We start from the raw sequence: 8,049 nt of genomic DNA on the forward strand, positions 1-8,049 counted from the left end.
ATATATATATATATATATATATATATATATATATATATATATATATCCGACAGCGAACAATAATGTGGATAAATGAATGAAAGTATACGATGAGGCAGCAGTCTGAAGTTCTTCTCTAAATAAGAAGGTAAGTGGGGTTTCTGCAGTCATGACCCAGTTTCATCATCACTGGTTCATTAAGTATTGATTTTCACTATGTTTACTATTTCACTACAGCTCCATGGTTGTAAACTTTAAAATGTTAAAAGCTTAGATGTGAAATATGTAGGTTAAATTACAACATTTAAGTTACAGGAACACATAATGTCAAGTAAATATTTTTATTTTTAAAACTCTCCTAAAGTGAAGTTAAGAGTAATTATTTTGCTTCCTTATGACATCATGGGAAGATCAAAAACAATCTGGCAAGACATGTACCAGTAAGAGAATAATGGACTCCAACAAATGTTCAACTTTATCTAGATGCCTAAAGGTGCCACTTTTCTTTGTCCCGATAGTTATATGCAAGTATAAACACTGAGGAAGATTACTGAGAAAAGGAAGAAGCCATTACTCATTTTGCAACATAAAAAGCCAGATTACGGAGCCCAAAAGCACTTGTGTTAACGAAAATCTGGTTTTTGATTTAGGTAAAACTGAATTTTTTATGCATAACACCCTTTGACGTTCAGAGAGATACAGGCTAAACTTGCTAGCCTTTAAAAATCCATCCTGACTGTGATATACGAAGATGGTAGATACATGCTGTGGTGGTAGGAGTGACTCAGTCCACAATGGCACAATGAGAATACAACCTAATACAGCAATATCGATTTGCTGTATCAATGACTATACATACCACAATGACTATACATACCACAATGACTATACCTACCACAATGACTATACATACCACAATGACTATACATACCACAAAAAAATAGTTAAAATAGGGATTGGGAAATACAAAATGAGAGTGTCCATACCTATGCAACAGTTCTTTCAAAAGGCTCACCCCGCCTTTGAAATAAAAAAAATACCAAAGATGTGTTTAAAAGACTCTCAAAATCTGAGAAAAATATATCCCGCTTCTTTCCCGCATCTAGCAAAAAGAAACATCAGATGTAAATAAAACGAAAAACCGCTGTATGTTTTGAACATGGCGTGTGTAAACATTTGAGTTCAACTGAATGTCCTATGTGATTTAGTGGCACCTGAAACTAAGAGGAAAAAACATTTTTGGGGGGACAGGCACAGTTAGCTGCTGGCAAGCTCAAGTGGTAAGTCACCCGTCCTGCAAACAGGAAGCCTGAGTTTGTATCCCAGCTGGGGGGAATAGGTTGCAAGTGTGGGTCCTTGGACCAGACCCTTTATGCTAATGCTTGCTTTGGGGGAGTGGTGGCCTAGTGGTTAGGGCATTGCACTTTGAAAACTAAAGGTTCTGAGTTAAAGTCCCACTCCCACAGACTGCCACTCTGGGTCCCTGAGCAAGACCCTTCACCCCACTCATGAACAATATACTTAAACACTTTCCTTTCTCTTACATTGTTTAATTTTAAACAAACAAAGCAAACAAAAAAAGGAATTCTGCCTTATGTTAGGCTAAACGCTCAGTCTTATATTGAGATTGTCAGAAACACCGGTTGATTCAAAGCTCAGCTGAAGACCAGGAGAGTCTGTGGACGGAAAGCTTTAAGCAGAACCTTACAGGATGATTGGCTGAAGAGGAAATAAACTTGACAGTGATTGGCTGCACCAGAGGCGCATGATGAGTTGACTGAATGCAGGTGATGCTGGGATAAGTCTTCCAGTTTGAATTTGTGTCCATTGTTTTGTTACATTTGACAAGAGTAAGACCCAGACATTTCCACTCCAGCCCTTTAGGTGGCAGTAATACACTTTAAATGGGTTTACCTCCAAACAGAAAGATAGAAAGAGTTTAACCTAATGCGCAGATCCATGCATGCCAGTAGTAATCTAAAGGCTGATTTATACTTTGAAACTAGGTTATCTGCGTAGGTTTCGCAGTAAACAAAAAGACGTCCCCACCCCCTCCGCAGACACCCTGCTGCTCCTCTCCCAAATTGTAACTGACCGCAGACAGTGCCGCAGACAGGAGGCCGGCTTGTTTTGTTCTTATGACCGCAATTACGGAAAACAACCCATGAAGTTTGACCAGCTAGAAGAGCGAGGTGCACAAGAACGCTGGGACCCTTTTTCCACCTGGATCCCAGCTATTTTTTGCCCTCATGTCCCTCAATTGTTGCACAAACTTGCCCCCACTTCCTCTCCACCTCAGCTGTATCTAGACCCACAGCTTATAGCGCAGACCAAAATTGAGCATCAATCAAAAAATGTTTTTGTTATTTGCTTTTTTGGAGCAATGAAGATTTTATTGATCTTTGTGTAATGCATAATTCATAGTAGATCAGAAAGTGTTTGCTTTACGATGGAAAACGTAAATGTGTAAAACCATTCCTGTCTGCTATATTAACCAATATGATGTGTTGAACTACTATAGATCTGCTATTTTAACAGCTTTTGTGAGACACTTTTTTAGAAAGTAGAGCATTAAGTCATAAAAAAAAGTTTATTTGAATTCTATAAATCAAAGATTCAAAAAGTCTGGTAAAGAATCTGGTTGTTATAAAAAATGTAAAGGTTAAAGTTTAAAAAAAAAAATAAAACTGACTAAAACTAACTAAAACCTTTTTAGGTTTAGTCGACTAAAACTATCACATATCGTAATGACTAAAATGCAACTAAGACTAATAATAGTTTTCGTCCTGAAGACTAAGACTACATCTAAGATGGCTGTCAAAAACAAGACTGCTTTCATTTTTAAATTTCCACATTTTTAAGGCTCCAAACTCAGTTGAGTTAGAGCATTAGACATTTCTCCAAACCTTGTCTGACAATAAGACAGATCTGCAACTGTTCCTACTCCACCTGCACAGTATCTCAGTCAAACTATGGCAGGGTGTTTGTAACTGATTTCTTTTCACTGTGTTCCAGCGTCTCGTCAATAATAGGCTCCCTTTCTGTAACCATGGGATGATCCATAATGTTTTTTTATTTGCCTTACCAAACATAATCAGCTTTTAAAGCTCCAAAGGAGAATGATCAATTAATATCTTTCGCTTGTTTGATATCCAAAGGATTTTATTTTTCTCACTAAGCCTTATTTTGAAGGTTTTGTTGTTTCCTACTGACCTTATGAAGGACTAACATTTTAAACCTGAACTTCTTCTTTAGCTCTAATGTCTTAATAATAATAATTGAACTTCGTTGATCTCACATCGCAGCAGCGGGCTGCCTTTTTGCGGCGCCCGGGGAGCAGTGTGGGGTTAAAGGTCTTTAAGGGTCTTCATGGACCTATAGTGGCAGTCCATGGGAGTGGGGCTCAAACTCAAAACCTCAGGAATCCAAGCTCTATGCCCTAACCACTAGGCCACAACCCCCCTCCTTTTCTTTCTTTTTTTTTTGTTTTTGCTGTTCCTATTGATAGAGTGATTACAATGGAAGTGATTGCTTCTATGAAATTTGTAATTTATACACCAAAACAATGCAAAAAAACCTATCTGTGCCCCTCATGGTTACATTACCTCTCTTTGTGGGTCATCATTCTTTGAGGTTACACACAAATTCAAACAAAGGCATATCAAATTAGAACCCTTTTTAATTTTCTGTCTGAGTAATCTCTGAATTTCTTTGTCTCTCCCTGACAAGATAAACCAGAGTTTGTGTCCATATATTTGCAAAGTTTCCTTTTCTTTCTACAAATTATTTCTACAAATTTCTGACTTACAAGAACTTAAATGTATTAGAAAACAAGAAAAATATATGCATGTCTTAAGTAGATATTTGAGGTTAATTACACATGTTGCTTTCACAAGGTATTTACATTCATTTATGGTTGTGCAGCTTGAATGACATACTCCCATATTATTTTTATCCTGTTCTAACCTGTCACCTTGAAGTGTCAGTGGCTCTCTGTGTCACTGAGCCAAAGGAAAGCCAGTAAAACAATGCTACCCGTCACAACCATCTAATTTTAGAGTTGAAACTAAAAATGTTTATAGTTACACTTGCTAAAATGCCATCAAATGGGTAAGTACTCTGACTTCATTGTAAGTAAAGGTCAATAATAAGACATGCCAAGTTTAATTTGTCCCCTTTGCTTTGTGAGCCTTTACGATGGCTATATATCAACAAAGTAGGGTCATAATATATAACCGCCCTGTGACTGAATTCAACCACACCCTAAGTGTCTTACTACCAGAATGCGCTCATATGAACCATCAGGGGGTTTGCTGATTTGCAGACTCAGAGCCTGTTTTAGTTTTAAAACGCCATTCTCGCCCAACTCCCTCCTTATACCACATCTAGTTATGGCCTGCTGTCAATAGCAGGAAGTAGGAAACAAGACAATTCGCTCCACATGATAGCCAGCCCACACAGGAAGTCTGAGCAATGAAGCCCATTATGCCCAGCTTGCAAGATCATTTTCCACATGTGAATCAAAAAAAAGAAGAAAAAAAAAGAGTTTGGAGCCAGATAAGATGGGAACTAGGGACATAAGACAGGGGAGGTATACTTTTATTCTTAGAAATAATCAGGAGCCCAATGTTTGGTTAAATTGCATTAAAAATGGATGTTCAAAGTGTTAAAATCTGCATAACATGTGTACTAACATAAAGAACAGTCATTGCAGAGAAACACCTGCTGCACTGACAATGAAAGACTCAAATGTATATTCATAAGAGCAACAAAAAAATGCATATGCATGTGTGGATCAGTCTGCTCTGCCTCCTGATAAGGTTACGAAAACACTTTCTAACAACAGGTGCTTATCACTCCTCTCATCTACTTATAGGATCAAACAATTTGACATCTCCTCTCTGGTCCACCAAGTTTCTACATGCTTCTCTGTCTTCTTGTCCGTTTGCTCCCTTCATCATGATGTCACTGCTTAACCACACAAAGCAAATGAGACTAAATGGTGACCGTCAAAGTTAGAGATTTAGATAATTGGGTATCTCTAACATTTTTGTATTCATTTCTTTTGGATTTAAATGAAATGACCTAATCTGGGGGAAATATGGTAAAAAAGGTAAAGTAAGAAGGTCTTTGATCTTGAGCTAAAAACAAGGTAAACTCTAACTTTGCCTTATAGATGAATTGGGTAAAAAAAAGAGGAGAAAAATGCATTATAACACATTTTGCTTCAGAGAACAGTAAATTAGGTAAATGTTAATTTACTAAATTAAGTAGGAGATTTGAAATTTAAATACATTTGGAGCTTGGATAGAGAAAAACATAAAAGAGATAGATATTTCAATTTATTTTTCTCATAAGAAGATATCCATGTGTTTCCTCCTGAAATAAGACAATCTCCCACTGCTTTAATCTTACATCAAATACTTTATTTCACTGCTAAAGATTGACCAATTTGCTGACGATAGACTTCTCTTCCTAACAGGTGCTGCCATCAAAAAACGTATTAATAAATTACATTTTTTTCTTCAGGTACAAAAGCCACATTTAAATAGAGCGTGCTAAATTCAAAATTGTAAAGTGAAGGGATTTGAAAGAAGAAACCAAAGAAGTAAACAATTTTGATAAGTTCTTCTTCTCTATTTAATTACTGGTCATGATATTACCCAGGCCAGCCGAGATGTAAGCAACAAATATGTTAAGATATTATGCTAGCTAGCTAGCTAGCTTAATATCTAGCTAGCTAGCTAGCTAGCTAGCTAGATAGATAGATAGATAGATAGATAGATAGATAGATAGATAGATAGATAGATAGATAGATAGATAGATAGATAGATAGATAGATAGATANGATAGATAGATAGATAGATAGATAGATAGATAGATAGATAGATAGATAGATAGATAGATAGATAGATAGATAGATAGATAGATAGATAGATAGATTTTTTTTTTATTCTGTTCTGTTGAGGCATTTGAATGAACATCTTAAAGCAGTTTTTATCAATCTAATAAAGCATCATTATCTTGGCCATTGTCCTGAGAATTAATAGGCCGCACTGGCTGGTTTTCATTAAGATCAACACAATATGCTTCACATAGATTAGTGCGTAAAGGTGCTCAGGAAGAACCTTAAATTTAACCATGATCACTAAATACTTGACCCTAAACCTACAAGCAATTTAAACCTTTAGGCTTAAAACCAAACCTCTACCCAGGGAGAGAATTTCTCCTCATATAACCTGTCGACTGGTCCCCAGGGGTACCTGCAAGTCCTTATAATATAGCAGATTCTTGGGAATTTGACCTTAAACTGTAGCCACGAGATAACAGTTGCATGGCCACACACACAAACACAGAAATGTAAACAGGGAAGATTTCATGTGCCTCACCAGCACAAACAGATCGTTTATCGACACAGCGGCTCTGTTGTGTCAGTCCTGACTAAACTGTCATGTTTCTGCACAAACACAGCTGAAATCTTGACCTTTTATAGGCAAAGGCAATGTCAATAATCAAATATCTGCAGGAATCAAAATGTAGATGTTGTCTTCGCCCTTAAATAAAAAGAACTGTGAATCAACCCTGCAAGCACAGAGAGAGAGAGATAGATATAGATCTAGGATATAAAACTGGACAGCTGCTAACTGATAGGTGCCATTTAACATAAAGTTTAGTCTGTATGTAGTCCGTATAGTTTATAAATATTTTTATGAAAATTATTTTCTGGTTTCTTTGAATAAAAGTTAAGATTTTCTTTCTTTACAATTATACAAAACTAGACTGTATTTGAACAACTCAAGTCCAAAAACTACAGTACTCAGACCAGTCAAATCTACAATATAGTCCAGTTTTTTTTAAGAGTGTTTGGTTTCTTAAGGAGGAATGTCTGCTGTTGATCATTTTGGGGTAGCAGAACAAAATAGAATTAATATTACTTTTGTTTTATGGCAGATGGTAATAAAAGGGCCAGAACTTGTGACAGCTCAATAAGGCCTAGAATAAACTCTGCGATATTTTAAATTGTTGCTCCCAGACCAAACTCAAATTGCAGGAATCAATCGCAGAGTTTAAAAGTTCAAAGTTTTGAATGTAAATCCTAACACTGTATGACCCGACACTCGGATGGGATCTGACTACTCACACTGTACGTCCTTAAAGAAAGGTCGGGGTATTGAATTATCACAACATGCAACGCAATAAATAGAGGTAGCTAGTAACAGAAGAAGAAGAAAGAATGTGTAATGTAAAAAATCTCAGAGGAAAGAGCTCTCACTTTGGTCGTGTTACTGCTTAAACATGCAAAATATCCAACAGGATAAATTTTTCAGCGCCCCATGAATTCTGATCAGGAGCTCGCCATGAGGTTCCAGTCGCCTCTTGTGACCTCCTTGTACTGCAAGATGCACGAAACACAATTCTGCCAAGAGTTGGCCCGATCCCAAAAACTTGTCGCACGATTGGAAAATAGTGTTAAAAGCGACAAAAAAATTGTGTATGATGTGCTCAAAGCATGGCAATTATAGACATAAAACTGAGAAAAATAAAAGAAACAGACACAGATAAAAAGAATACATGGAATCTTAGAGTCATGAATTGCTGCTATTTATATTAGATTATCACGCTGGTAAAGTTATTCGAGTGGCCAGAAAAATGTTAGGGTGCCCCTTTAGCCCCCCTTTGATAGCGGCACTGTTCAAGAGAACACTGCATGACATTATTCTAGCAACATCCAGCAAAATGCAAAAACATGCTGATCATCATGCCTTTCCATTTATCAGAGTTTAAAAAATGACTGGAGTAATGCTTGTCTTATGTTTTAAGCAGTAAGACTAGATAATAACAAATATTAACATGAAAACACAGGATCCAGAATATGCATATATCTGATGAACAACCCCACACACACACATACCTGTTAGAGGAGTTCAAGTTCAATCAAAATCCCAAACTTTTGGTCCCTTTAGAAAGATTCTCAGTCACCCAGACGCTGTTTAGCCAAACAAACGCATCTCAGCTTTAAGCTGAAAGAGACTGACTGGGGAGGGCTGAGCAGAGTGTTAGATTAAGAGA

The 8,049-nt window shown here is 36.8% G+C and overlaps 1 protein-coding gene across 3 annotated transcripts in view; it reads right to left on the reverse strand.

The window, feature by feature from the left end:
- LOC107091514 (rho GTPase-activating protein 6-like) overlaps positions 1–8,049 on the reverse strand; it is a 93,304-nt gene that overhangs the window by 42,082 nt on the left and 43,173 nt on the right. The window contains exon 1 of one of the 3 annotated variants that reach the window (XM_015385484.1): positions 7,892–8,011. The exons of the other annotated variants lie outside the window; for them this stretch is intronic. The gene's annotated coding sequence lies outside the window, so the exon portion shown is untranslated. Of the gene's footprint in view, positions 1–7,891; positions 8,012–8,049 lie in introns of those variants that run through there. 3 annotated transcript variants of the gene reach the window in all.

The sequence above is a fragment of the Cyprinodon variegatus genome, unplaced genomic scaffold (assembly GCF_000732505.1).
Source record: "Cyprinodon variegatus isolate N-32 unplaced genomic scaffold, C_variegatus-1.0 Scaffold341, whole genome shotgun sequence".
Taxonomy (NCBI): domain Eukaryota; kingdom Metazoa; phylum Chordata; class Actinopteri; order Cyprinodontiformes; family Cyprinodontidae; genus Cyprinodon; species Cyprinodon variegatus.